We start from the raw sequence: 13,350 nt of genomic DNA, 5'->3' as shown, positions 1-13,350 counted from the left end.
TATTTTTATATTGTAAAACATTGTTGTCCTTCTGGGAAGTTTGTTCATTTACTGTATATGTACTGAATACTTGTTTGGGGCTCCTTTTGCTTTAATTAAAGTTTTCTTCTTGTTAAAGTTTTTCCTTGCTGCCGTCGCCTCTGGCTTGCTCATTAGGGATATATATATATTTAGTGTTTTAAATTTTAAGTTAATATTCTTTAAATTTTTATAGCTTTAATTGTATATATTTATTTATTTATTTATTTGTATACTTATTTTTTCTTATAATTATTATTATATATTTCTTTCTCTTTTTTTTTCTTACTTCTGTTTCCATTCTTCTGTAAAGCTGCTTTGAGACAATGGGAATTGTTAAAAATGCTATAGAAATAAATTGAATTGAGATTGTAAGTGAACCTCGTGTCCAAACACACTGCAGCCTACGAGCAAGGACGCCCTGGTCTACACTCCTCACATCTCACACACTGCCTCATTAACAATCACCAGACTTCTGATTGAGCAATGCTGTTCCCTATAACACACACACACACACACCCATGCACACACACACACCCACACACACCCATGCACACACACACACACACACACACACACACACACACCCATGCACACACAACGCACCCACACGTACACACACACACACCCAATGACCCTAGACACAATGCCCTTGTCATTACTCAATCTGCCCCAAATTCCTGACATTTCTGTGTAGGAACTTTTCCAGTCTTCCTGTTTGCTCAGTTTGTCCCGTGTGTCAATCACCCGACTGTAGCCATCTTAATATACAGACATTGAAATAGAACTTAAATAAACAGATGATGACAAACACAACTTCCAGAGTAGAACAGCAGAAGTTTGGGACAAAACAAACGCCCGATTCATGCAAAGAAATTGAATAAAATTATAAATGTAACACTTTTGTTTTTGCACCGTTTTTAATGAGCGGAACTCAAAGATCTAAGACTTTATCTATGTACACAAAAGGCTGTTTCTCTCAGATATTGTTCACAAATCTGTCTAAATCTCTTAGTGAGCACTTCACCTACTAATCCACCCACCTCACAGGTGTGACATAGCGAGATGCTGATTATACAGCATGGTTATTGCACACAGGTGCTTTAGGCTGGTCACAATATAAAGTTACTGTAAAATCGGTAAGGAAGTGTTTACTGTAAGTAATATTAATGTGTCCTATTCAGTGTCCTCAGAAGAAATACTGCAGCTTGAGAGACGTGTTGTTGGAGGAAGAGACTCTTTATGACGACTCGGATGACTGACTAATCTTACAACAATCTTACAGTCTGTAAAGCAATATAACTGCTGCTGAGGTATAATTACAGGGTTCTTGTAAAAATCATTCATTAAAACTAAGATATTTCGAATGCTTCAGATGCTGAAAATAGCTGTCTGAAATCCATCAGTTGAGTTTCTCTGTGCGTCACACTGTCATCGTGAACCTGGACTGAAGCCTGAGAAAGAAATGAACCTTTTTTTGTTTAGATATGAACTTCCGAGTTTATTGTTAGTATTGGCACCCACCAGACCTCTCCAGGGTCTGTCGATCTAGTTTCTGCTATAACACTAAACTTCCACTTTGTAGAAGCCAACATTCTGTTTTACTATTTAAGCTTGGACAAAAATGTATAAATAGTAACTCCTCCTAGGGCTTTTCAGCCACATGTGTCGTAGATCCTGGTCTGAAGTTTGTTGCTATGTCTTTTCTAAGCGATCCGAGTACCGGTACTTCCGGTACCGGGTCTCAAAATGGGCTTTTTTCCTCCATAGACTCCCATTATAAACTTTGGAGGTTTATAACTCAGCAAGCTTTTGAACTGTCTACACCAAACTCGGCCGGCTCCTTTAGGGTGAGACTCTGAACAAAGGTTTAAATTGGTGTACCGACTGGCCTTCCAGTTGTGCCGCAGCCCCGCCTCCAATATATGTAAAATCAAAAAACTTTTTACAACATGGACATGTGACATATCAAAACACTCAGAACAATGAGAGGAACTTCCTCACATGTATTCTGATGATGTCACATGATGTCACATGAAAATAAAAAAATTGCACTACATGGACATGTGATACAGTGGTACCCCACTTATCGACAGGCTCGGAGATCGACCTTTTCGCTTAGCGAACCGTCTTTCGACTGAAGTTTGTGCCCGCTGAAAGACCAAATCCCCTCTTATCGACCTCGACCCACTAATTATAATTTACCTAAGTCTACTATATGTACATATTTGGCAAATAAGGAAAAAATTAAAGAAGCAAATGTCTTACTCAGTATGTCGCTCAATGTTAACTTAAAACAAAGACCACAGGCTATGAATGAGATGGAAAAATTACTCGTTTTGTGGATAAAAGAGAAATAGCGATTGGGTGATATTGTTGATCAGGCAATAATTTGTGAAAAAGCAAAAGAAATTTAAGGAAATCTGACAAAAGACGACAAAGACAAAGTGCCTTTTGCCGCATCTCATGGGTGGTTTTGTAGGTTTAAGGAAAGACACGGTATTCATAGTGTTGTTCGTCATGGAGAAGCAGCAAGTGCTGATAACAAAGCAGCAGAACAGTTTGTGCAGGACTTTTTATTAGCGAGGAAAACTACTGCAGCAAATCTTCTGCTACGAGACAGGGCTTTTCTGGAAAAAATGGCCAACAGAACATTCATAACGAAAGAGGAAGTATTAATACTGCTAAAAACGGGGTTAATTATTGGGTATCGGTGGAGGTCAGGAACGGATAAATTGGGTATCCATTATTTCTTATGGAATAATTACATTCGCTCTTCGACCTTTTCGCATTTCGACCGGTTTTAAGGAACAGATTAAGGTCGATAAGCGGGGTACCACTGTATATCCAAACAGCACAATGATGGGAACTGCCTCACTCTGCTCACGTCACGTGGCGTCACATGAAAATCAAAAATTAGCACAACATGGACAACTGACATATCAAAACCATCAGCCCAATACTTCCTCAGGAGTATTTGGATGATGTCACATGCTTATCTCCACTTACCTCCAAATGTTTTGGCAACCTAGCTTTCTGTCCACTTGCCTCCAAAAGCAACACCAACCCTTATGTCCACTTGCCTCCAAAAAGCACTTTCCGTTGCGAATATGTGCATCGTCAAAGCCGACATCAAAGTTTATCACGACGAACTTTACAAATCTAGTTTTTCATTATTATTTTATGGTCATATCAACTCATCATGTCAGGAATAGGTTGGCTTTAAGTAAAGTCTTAGTGGCATCCAATACTATGATAATCTCTAACTCCTCAGATGGTGCAGAGACTGATGATGCTTTAGCACCTCCTACTGTCAGGAGTGACTTTCAAGTCAAGTCAAGAAGCTTTTACTGCCATTGCAACCGTATATAACTGACGCAGTGCACATTGAGACGTTCCTCCAGGACAACGGTGCTACAGCTGCTCAGAATGCTCTCAATGGTCCCTCAGTAAAAAGTAGTCAGGATGGGGGGAGGGAGATGGGCTTTCCTGTGTGACAGGGTGCCAAGAGAGGAGCTATGGTACTGTATGAAGATGTCAGGAGTGGCAGAGAAGTACATCAGAGGAGTTCAGGATGTGTATGAGAGGAGCATGACAGCAGTGAGATGTGCTGTAGTTCAGACAGAATCGAACCCCCGACCCTGGAGGTGTGAGGCAAATGTGCTACCCACTAAGCCACCGTGCCCCACATACTGGTAATCAGCAACCTTTAAATCTAAAATACAGTGAATTCATTTCCATTTTTGAAATATTTATTTATTCTATAAAAAAGCAACAATTATCAACAGTCAGAGTCCACATACTGGTGGAATTTAGGGAGCACTGACTTGATATTTGCATGATTGAAATCTCTGGGGATGATAAACAGTCCGTCGGGGTTAACATTCTGTAGATCGCTAATTGCCCTGAATAGCTCACTTACAGCCTCTTTAGCATCAGTGCTGAGGGGAATGTAAACTCTGACAATGTAAACAGTGGTGAATTCCTGTGGTAAATAAAATGGCCTGCTTCTAACAGTCACAAACTCCACTAGTGATGAGCAATAAGTAGAAACAAGCACAGAGTTCTTACACCATTCTGTGTTGATGTAAACACATACACCATCTAGCTGAATGGCAGCGTCTGGAACTCTGAGCAACGTCTCAGTGAAAACAAACAGATTCTAAACTCTCGTGGTGTAGCGCATTCGAGTCAGATGTAGTTCAGTTTATTGTCCAGGGAGCAAACATTGGAGAGTAGAATGGACGGTAGAGCCAGCAGGCTAGGGTTAGTTGGTTTGTTGCGATATGCCTCCAGTAGATGGTGTAACTGAACTGTTGTAATGCCTTATAGCAGATTTCTTCTCTCTCCAGCAATCTTTTGACATTCAGCCAACTGAAGTGAGCTAGCCTGCTTTTTACCTGAAAAGATGTGGAAGCCATTAAATGTGTACAAGGATTAACCTGACCACAGGATAAATAAATAAATAAATAAATAGATAGATAGATAGATAGATAGATAGATAGATAGATAGATAGATAGATAGATAGATAGATAGATAGATAGATAGATAGATAGATAGATAGATAGATAGATAGATAAATAAATAAATAAATAGTAATTCCAGGATTGATGATTCTGCTGTACAGATCAAGACCTGAGGTAATTATCAGTCTATTTACAACTAGACAAATAAGTTGTTTTAAAAAGCTGACAAAGGCTCTTACCACAGTCAGGAAAAATCATTTTAAACTACAACATAAATAATAAAGATGTCAGTGAAACTATCGAGAACAATTTAAATATTTTAAAATAATATATTCATTTGAAGAGTTTTCACTGTTTGTCAACAAACTCAGAGAAATAATAGTAATAAAAGAGTCAAATTCTAACGCAATGTTAAAATGTTATTCTCCTGGGATGCCAGCAGGTGGCGGCAGTGTTCCATGGAGTGGTTATGGCGTGAGTTTGAGCGCGGGATTCCCTCGTGAGTGATGGTGTGTTATAGTTTGTTAACCACGAGAGCTGCAACTAAAAACTTTAACTTCTGTTTGCAGAATAAAACCCCTTTAAATGTGCAACCCCTTGTGTGAATTCTTGTCCGCACACTGGGAAGTGTTACAGAATGATTATTTGCATCTAAGACCCTGTCCAGACTGCAGCCCAAATTTTTTCAAATCAGATTTAGACCACTTCCATATGTGGCCCTGAATCAGACCCAAATCTGATTTTTTCCAATTTGTCTGCAGTGTGAACAACCAAGGCGGATTTCCAAGGATAAATTTGACTTTTACGTCAATCTACATCGACATTCGTCAAAATTATGCGCCGGCCAGTACGCACACAAACGTGACTACGCCTACAAAATGGAGAACAGTGATGGAGCAAGTCAGTGGAGGGAGAGTGAGGTGTTAGACCTAATTAGTATATGGGGAGATACTTCAATTCAGGCAAAACTAGAAGGATCATATTGTAACCGCTACGTGTTTGAAAAGATAGCAAACGAAACGAAATAGCTAATTTTGCTCTCTTTCTCTTCATTCTTCTCATCCTCAGCACCACCTCATTAATGCTGCCATTACACAAACATTTTGCAAGAAAAGCGAAAATGCTTACTTCCTCCATAACCTCGCCAACTTCTTAGTGCAACGGCGTGCTGCGTGTGACATCTTTGTTCGTTTGCGCATGTGGATCAGTTCGAAACAGCAAACCGTTCACACTGGTGTCTGATATAGGCCACATTTTAATGGGTAATGTGAACAGCCAAACAAAAAAATCAGATCTGAGCAAAATATCCAAATTGAGCATTAAGACTTGCGGTGTGACCGTCGTCTTAGAGTGGAGTTCAGGAGTCAGAGCTGATTGATGAAACCTCACAATATTATGCAGGGGGTTTTAATGTTATGGCTGGTGGGTGAATAATATTTTTATATATCAGAATTTTTTTTTTTTTTACGAAAATAGGGATAATGGTGTTCTAAAGATAGCTGGACAGGTACAGTATTGTACCAGAATATTGTCTTCATCTGTGAAATCATCTGACTTATTTGTTTTTGCAAACTGAAAGAGAAACTGTAGCAGGTCTGGGAATCACCTCGGGACTGATTAACCACAAAGTGTACAAACATCACAGCAGGACCAGAATCACATGGGTGATGAATTATCTTCACCATATGGCCAAACCCATGTGGACACCTCGGCACATCAGTATGTTTCCACTCCAAAACCATGGGTATTAATTTGGACCCTTTGCTTCACTCTTCTGGAAGGTTTTTGACTAGATGCACAGACATTTGTCCACATTGTGCACAGATTTGTTTTGTATGTTTCTCACTATATGTGGAGTGTTTAAAGGAATTGCGTGTCCTGATAACATGCACCAAAATAAACAACATCACAGGAATATGCGGAGGCTGGAAACCACCTTCAGTACCATGTACCAGATCAGATCAGCTGCTTTCACTTTCTGTTTTGGGGGTTTTTAAGAGTCTTTTGGCATTTATACTGTATCTGTTGTTCTACAGTTCAAACCACAACAAGAATTCATTCAGCTTGGAGTTTATTTTTACTACATTAAAACTTCTAAAGCGGTGAATCAAAAGTAAGAATTGAATTAAAAAGTAAATCACAACAATAATTATGACAGAATGATGTTTTGACAAAATGAAGCATAATTTATTTACTCATGTTAAGGAAGACATGAAGACATCACAATAAACAAAATCATCAAAACGAGTTTATAAACAACAATATAGTTTAAAGATGTTTTAAATTAGAATATAAAGTGAGACCGGGATACATTTCTTTTCCTGCCATTCTACAGTATTAAGCCCAATAAACCCATTCACCCATTTAAATTTTTTAAAAAAGTTTATTTAAAAAAAGACCTGAGATTGAGAGCGTAATAAGTGAGAATAGAAAAAAGAAATGGAATGGATAAAGACAGAGGTGGTCGTCTGCTCTCTTATCCTCCAGTGCATTTCTGGTAGGTGATGAACATGGCCCCAGGCTTCACCCCCAGCTCTCTCATGCTTTTGCGCTTTTTAACTTGTTTGCCGTTGTAGGCAAGGTGCAGATTTCCCTCCATCTTGGGGTTCATCTGACGGTACATCTTGATCAGCGTGTCAGTGGTGTCTGTGCTCTTTATGATAAATGGGATGCTGCTGCCATTAGAAGCATCAAACACCTTCACATCAAAGTCCTCAGGCTGAGGATCATCAAGCACCACCTTCAGACCGCTGTGAGTGGTGTGACGGAAAGGTTCATAATACGGATGGCTGACGACAGGCTCCTCAACCTGCTCCCACTTGAGGATGTAGTCTGGACACTATGAAAGAGAGAGTTAGACAGAAGGTGTGTGAACACACTGAGACCATAGACCAGGGATTACAGGATTAAAACTCTGTGTGTGGTGCAGACGAGGGAAAATAATCAACACTGCAGTGGTGTGAAGAAATGGAGTTACTTTTACACACCAAAGTTGATTATTTTCCTCTGACAGCACCATAAATAATTTATTCCTCTTACACCACAACACAGTACGTTTTATCTGTTAGTAGTTACATGTAATGTTGTATAAAACGAGTTTGTTCCTGTTTCCAGCTGAAGTTATAGCAGCAATAAACAGACGTTCTCTCACCTGCCTCTCTTTTAAAACATAATAAATAAATAAATGCAGCTTGTCGTTTAATGAGAAAAAAAAACTAAGAAGTTCAAACTCCTGAAGTTTGACGTCTGACTGTTACAAAGTTCTGACACGAAAACACATTTCTCTCACAGAGAACTTAAAAAAACATCAAATTAACAAATAATTAACCAAAAAATGAAGAACACTTACTGACAGGTTTGTTTAATGTGGATTTAACATAAGCAATAGAGCGTAAATGCTTAAAGTCCTGTATTTAAATACGGTAATAAATGCATTTTTAAATTATTGACAAAAGATTTTCTAAGAATAATTCTACAGATAATTTTACACTGTTAATTCTATATAATTAACAGGATTAACAAACAGTACCTTGGAAGTCAAAACGTCTGTAGTCATGATGTTATCTGATTGTCTGCTCAGGTACGTTCTGATGATGTTGCTTTTATTTCCTGGTTTATATAAACATGCACTAGAATTCCCCAGAATGCTGATTTGCAGATTCACTCTGTCCCGCCTCTGAGGGAAAGTCCAGGTAAAGCTCAAGCAAATAAATGAAAAAACAAAACAGTGAGCGACTCTTTGATCTTATTATTAGCCTTGAAAGTACCTGAAATGTCCGGAGACAGAAAGTAATGATTGAATTGAATCAGAATCAGGTTTATTGGCCAAGTGTGTTGGTGTTAACACACACAAGGAATTTGGTTTCAGCTGTACACACATAAATAACACTATACTATACAATACACACATAAATAACACTATACTATACAATACACACATAAATAACACTATACTATACAATACACACATAAATAACACTATACTATACAATACACACATAAATAACACTATACTATACAATACACACATAAATAACACTATACTATACAATACACACATAAATAACACTATACTATACAATACACACATAAATAACACTATACTATACAATACACACATAAATAACACTATACTATACAATACAGACATAAATAACACTATACTATACAATACACACATAAATAACACTATACTACACAATACACACATAAATAACACTATACTATACAATACACACATAAATAACACTATACTATACAATACACACATAAATAACACTATACTATACTATACACACATAAATAACACTATACTATACAATACACACATAAATAACACGATACTATACAATACACACATAAATAACACTATACTATACAATACAGACATAAATAACACTATACTATACAATACACACATAAATAACACTATACAATACAGACATAAATAACACTATACTATACAATACAGACATAAATAACACTATACAACATAATACAGATGTAATATAATAGACATTATGAGTATTAAATATGAATATATAACAGATCAGTTATGTACATAAAGTGTGGGAGTGTAAATAACAATATTGTGTAATATTATACTTTTGTGTAATATACAGCAGCAGTAGTGTGTAATATACAGATGATGTGATGACTGACAGTCCTGATAATGCAGCACTTATATATATGAAGGGGGCAGTAGTGTTGAGGGGTCTTTCCTAAAGCCCACTATGATCTCCACAGTTTTGAGGTCGTTTAGCTCCAGACTGTTCTGACTGCACCGTAGCACCAGCCTCTCCACCTCCTGTCGGTATGCAGACTCATCGCCATCTTGGATGAGACATATGAGCGTAGTATCATCTGCAAATTTCAGGAGTTTAACAGTTGGGTCACTTGAAGTGCAGTCATTAGTGTAGAGAGAGAATAGCAGTGGGGAGAGGACACATCCCTGAGGAGAACCAGTGCTGATTGTCCGAATGCTGGTGGTGACTCCTCCCAGTCTCACCTGTTGTTTCCTGTCTGTCAGGAAGCTGGTGATCCACTGACAGATGGAAGGGGGTGTAGTGATAGTGAGCCTTAGGAGTTTGGAGTGGAGAATTTCTGGAACTATTGTATTAAAAGCCGAACTGAAGTGGACAAACAGAATCCGGGTGTCTGTCCCTGGGCAGAATGTAGTGCAGTCTGATGTTGACTGCGTCGTCTACTGACCTGTTCGCTCGGTAGGCAAACTGTAGGGGATCCAGCATCTGTTCTGTTACAGTCTTTAGGTGGGCCAATAACAGCTGTTTAAAGGTCTTCATGGCGACAGATGTCAGAGCGACAGGCCTGTAGTCATTCAGTCCAGTGATGGAGGGTTTCTTGAGATCCGTGACGATTATGGAGAGTTTACACACAGGTCAAAGTGTAATACTGAGACTAGCACACAGATACTGATACTGATACTAAATCTTTTATAGTCTTTGTAAAAAATCTACCGAGAGAATTTAAGAGCATGAATTTCACAAATGATGTTAAATCCAGGCTTGATACTTCAATGTGAACATCTCCAGTTTGGACCACATGATCTACACACCCTGGATCATAACCTTATCCTCACTTATTTATTTCCACACTTTTTTGGTTGTCCCTGTAAAATTCTACATAGATCCTACAACAGTGTTTCCTTATTAGACCGGGTTCCAAGTCAACCTCTTTGTGGAGAATAAGAACCATTAAGTATCTGATAAACCTTTAAAGAACCCTGTTCACACACACACACACACACACACACACACACACACACACACACACACACACACACACACACACACACACACACACACACACAGGTGCAAAGGTTCAGGTTTGATTTATCATCATGTTCTATGTGGCTTTAATCCAAACCTGGAGAACTTCAGATTCAGGTGTGTAATAATGTTACCTCGAATCGATTTACTTTTATATAAAGTTCTGCGTGTGACAGGACATGAAATAAAAACCTCTGTGACTCCAATAAATATCATAAACACATCTATAAACACAGACCTTTAAATAACGCTCATGAGATCGTTCTGTACTGAACGTGTGTGAGGAATTCATTTTACACATAAACACCACTTGTGTTCAAAAAGTTCAAGAATTTGTGAAAAATATCGAATTAATCCAAACAGATTTATTATAAGATTAAATTCCAATATTTTACTAATGTAAAGCTTGAAGCAGGATGAAGCAGAAAAGAACATATTAATGCATCGATTCTATTTTCCTATTTTCCATCCAGTAAATAAACAGCTTTCATCCCCATTTATTCCACAGTCTGAACCTTTCTTCTTCAACTTTAGACATGATCAGGGTTTCATTTTCTCTGCACTTTACATGGATTAATTTGTCTTACAACACGAGTTCATCTCTCAGGTCACAGATGATCAGGAGGTCTGACAGTGCTGTGTCTGTAACCTCACCTGGATACTTCTGTTCTGTACGGCGCATAAAGCCGATAAAGTCAAAACGTAATAAAACAAACCAATTCTGTTTACATGAGACTTTAATACATTTATTTTTATTTGTAAGAAAAGATAAAAAGGACAGATTTAAGAAGGGACAAATAACAAATCAGCAAGACAATTAAAAAAACATTTAAAGTGATGAACATAGACACGCAAACTAAACGGAACAGTTTCAGTTTCATTTACACAGAACGATATGAGATTTCAGCACTAATGTGTTTATCAGATGATGAATATGATCCAGTTTCCCTGTGAAGCAAACCTGAGAATAAAGTTCTAGACAGAAATGAAGAGATCGGCTCTATGTTATGGATAAAGACAGAGGTGGTCGTCTGCTCTCTTATCCTCCAGTGCATTTCTGGTAGGTGATGAACATGGCCCCAGGCTTCACCCCCAGCTCTCTCATGCTCTTGTACTCTGGAACTTGTTTGCCGTTGTAGGCAAGGTGCAGATTTCCCTCCATCTTGGGGTTCATCTGACGGTACATCTTGATCAGCGTGTCAGTGGTGTCTGTGCTCTTCATGATAAATGGGATGCTGCTGCCATTAGAAGCATCAAACACCTTCACATCACAGTCCTCAGGCTGAGGATCATCAAGCACCACCTTCAGAACGCTGTGAGTGGTGTGAAGGAAACGTCCATGTAATTTGGGCTCAGGGGCAACCCGAAGAGGGACAGCTTTTGGCACAGGAGCACATCGCTGAGAGAGAGAGAGAGAGAGAGAGAGAGAGAGAGAGAGAGAGAGAGAGAGAGAGAGAGAGAGAGAGAGAGAGAGAGAGAGAGAGAGAGAGACAGAGAGACAGAGAGAGAGAGAGAGAGACACACACAGAGAGAGAGAGAGAGAGAGAGAGAGAGAGAGAGAGAGAGCGCACACAAGACAGAGAGACAGAGAGAGAGAGACACACAGAGAGAGAGAGAGACAGAGAAAGACAGAGAGAGAGCGCAAGACAGAAAGAGAGAGACACAGAGAGAGAGAGAGAGCACACAAGACAGAGAGAGAGAGAGACAGAGAGAGAGAGAGAGAGCACACAAGACAGAGAGACAGAGAGAGACAGAGAGAGAAAGTGAGAAAGACAGAGAGAGAGAGAGAGAGAGAGAGAGAGAGAGAGAGAGAGAAAGACAGAGAGAGAGTTAGAGTGAGAAAGACAGAGAGAGAGAGAGAGAGAGAGAGAGAGAGAGAGAGAGAGAGAGAGAGATTTGTAGATGTAATTTAAAAGTTTTACACCAGACCCAACTGAATAATATATAATTAAATATCTCAGCAGATAAAAACCAACAGAACTTAAACCTAAAACATAAAAACACTGATAAAGACGAACCCTGATGTTCTCTAATAGAACAAACTGCTAGAGGAGTGAAAATGTCTGCGTTCCATTCAGTGTAAAAACAATAAGAGTGAAAAAGGTGACCTACAGGAGCACAGATACGTGTAGCCATCCTCCGTCTGCAGGAGCTGTTGTGTCCGCTGACGCTCTGTTGTCTGCTGAAGCTCCTTCACTTCCTTATATGCATCAGTTCAAAACAAAGCAGGGGAAAGTACCGTTTCTCCACCAATAATATCTCTCATAAATCCGATAGCAGATAAACAAAAGGCTGCAGTGACGAGGAACACGGCTTCCTGTTCAGTAACTTTAACTAACAGCTTCTTTTCACGATCTATCTGACCCATCAGCTCTATCTGACCTGACCCATCAGCTCTATCTGACCCATCAGCTATATCTGACCTATCAGCTCTATCTGACCTGACCTATCAGCTCTATCTGACCCATCAGCTCTATCTGACCCATCAGCTCTATCTGACCCATCAGCTCTATCTGACCTGACCTATCAGCTCTATCTGACCCATCAGCTCTATCTGACCCATCAGCTCTATCTGACCTGACCTATCAGCTCTATCTGACCCATCAGCTCTATCTGACCCATCAGCTCTATCTGACCTGACCTATCAGCTCTATCTGACCCATCAGCTCTATCTGACCCATCAGCTCTATCTGACCCATCAGCTCTATCTGACCCATCAGCTCTATCTGACCTGACCTATCAGCTCTATCTGACCCATCAGCTCTATCTGACCTGACCTATCAGCTCTATCTGACCTGACCTATCAGCTCTATCTGACCCATCAGCTCTATCTGACCTATAAGCTCTATCTGACCCATCAGCTATATCTGACCTATCAGCTCTATCTGACCTGACCCATCAGCTCTATCTGACCTGACCCATCAGCTCTATCTGACCTATAAGCTCTATCTGACCCATCAGCTCTATCTGACCCATCAGCTCTATCTGACCCATCAGCTCTATCTGACCTGCACATTACACGTAGATCAGCTTGTAATGACGTTGTCTGCTCACAGACGTGTTACTTCTCATAGCT

Source organism: Tachysurus fulvidraco, chromosome 7 (genome assembly GCF_022655615.1).
Source record: "Tachysurus fulvidraco isolate hzauxx_2018 chromosome 7, HZAU_PFXX_2.0, whole genome shotgun sequence".
Classification (NCBI taxonomy): Eukaryota; Metazoa; Chordata; class Actinopteri; order Siluriformes; family Bagridae; genus Tachysurus; species Tachysurus fulvidraco.
The sequence above is the reverse complement of the archived record's forward strand: the minus strand, read 5'-3'. Positions refer to the sequence as shown.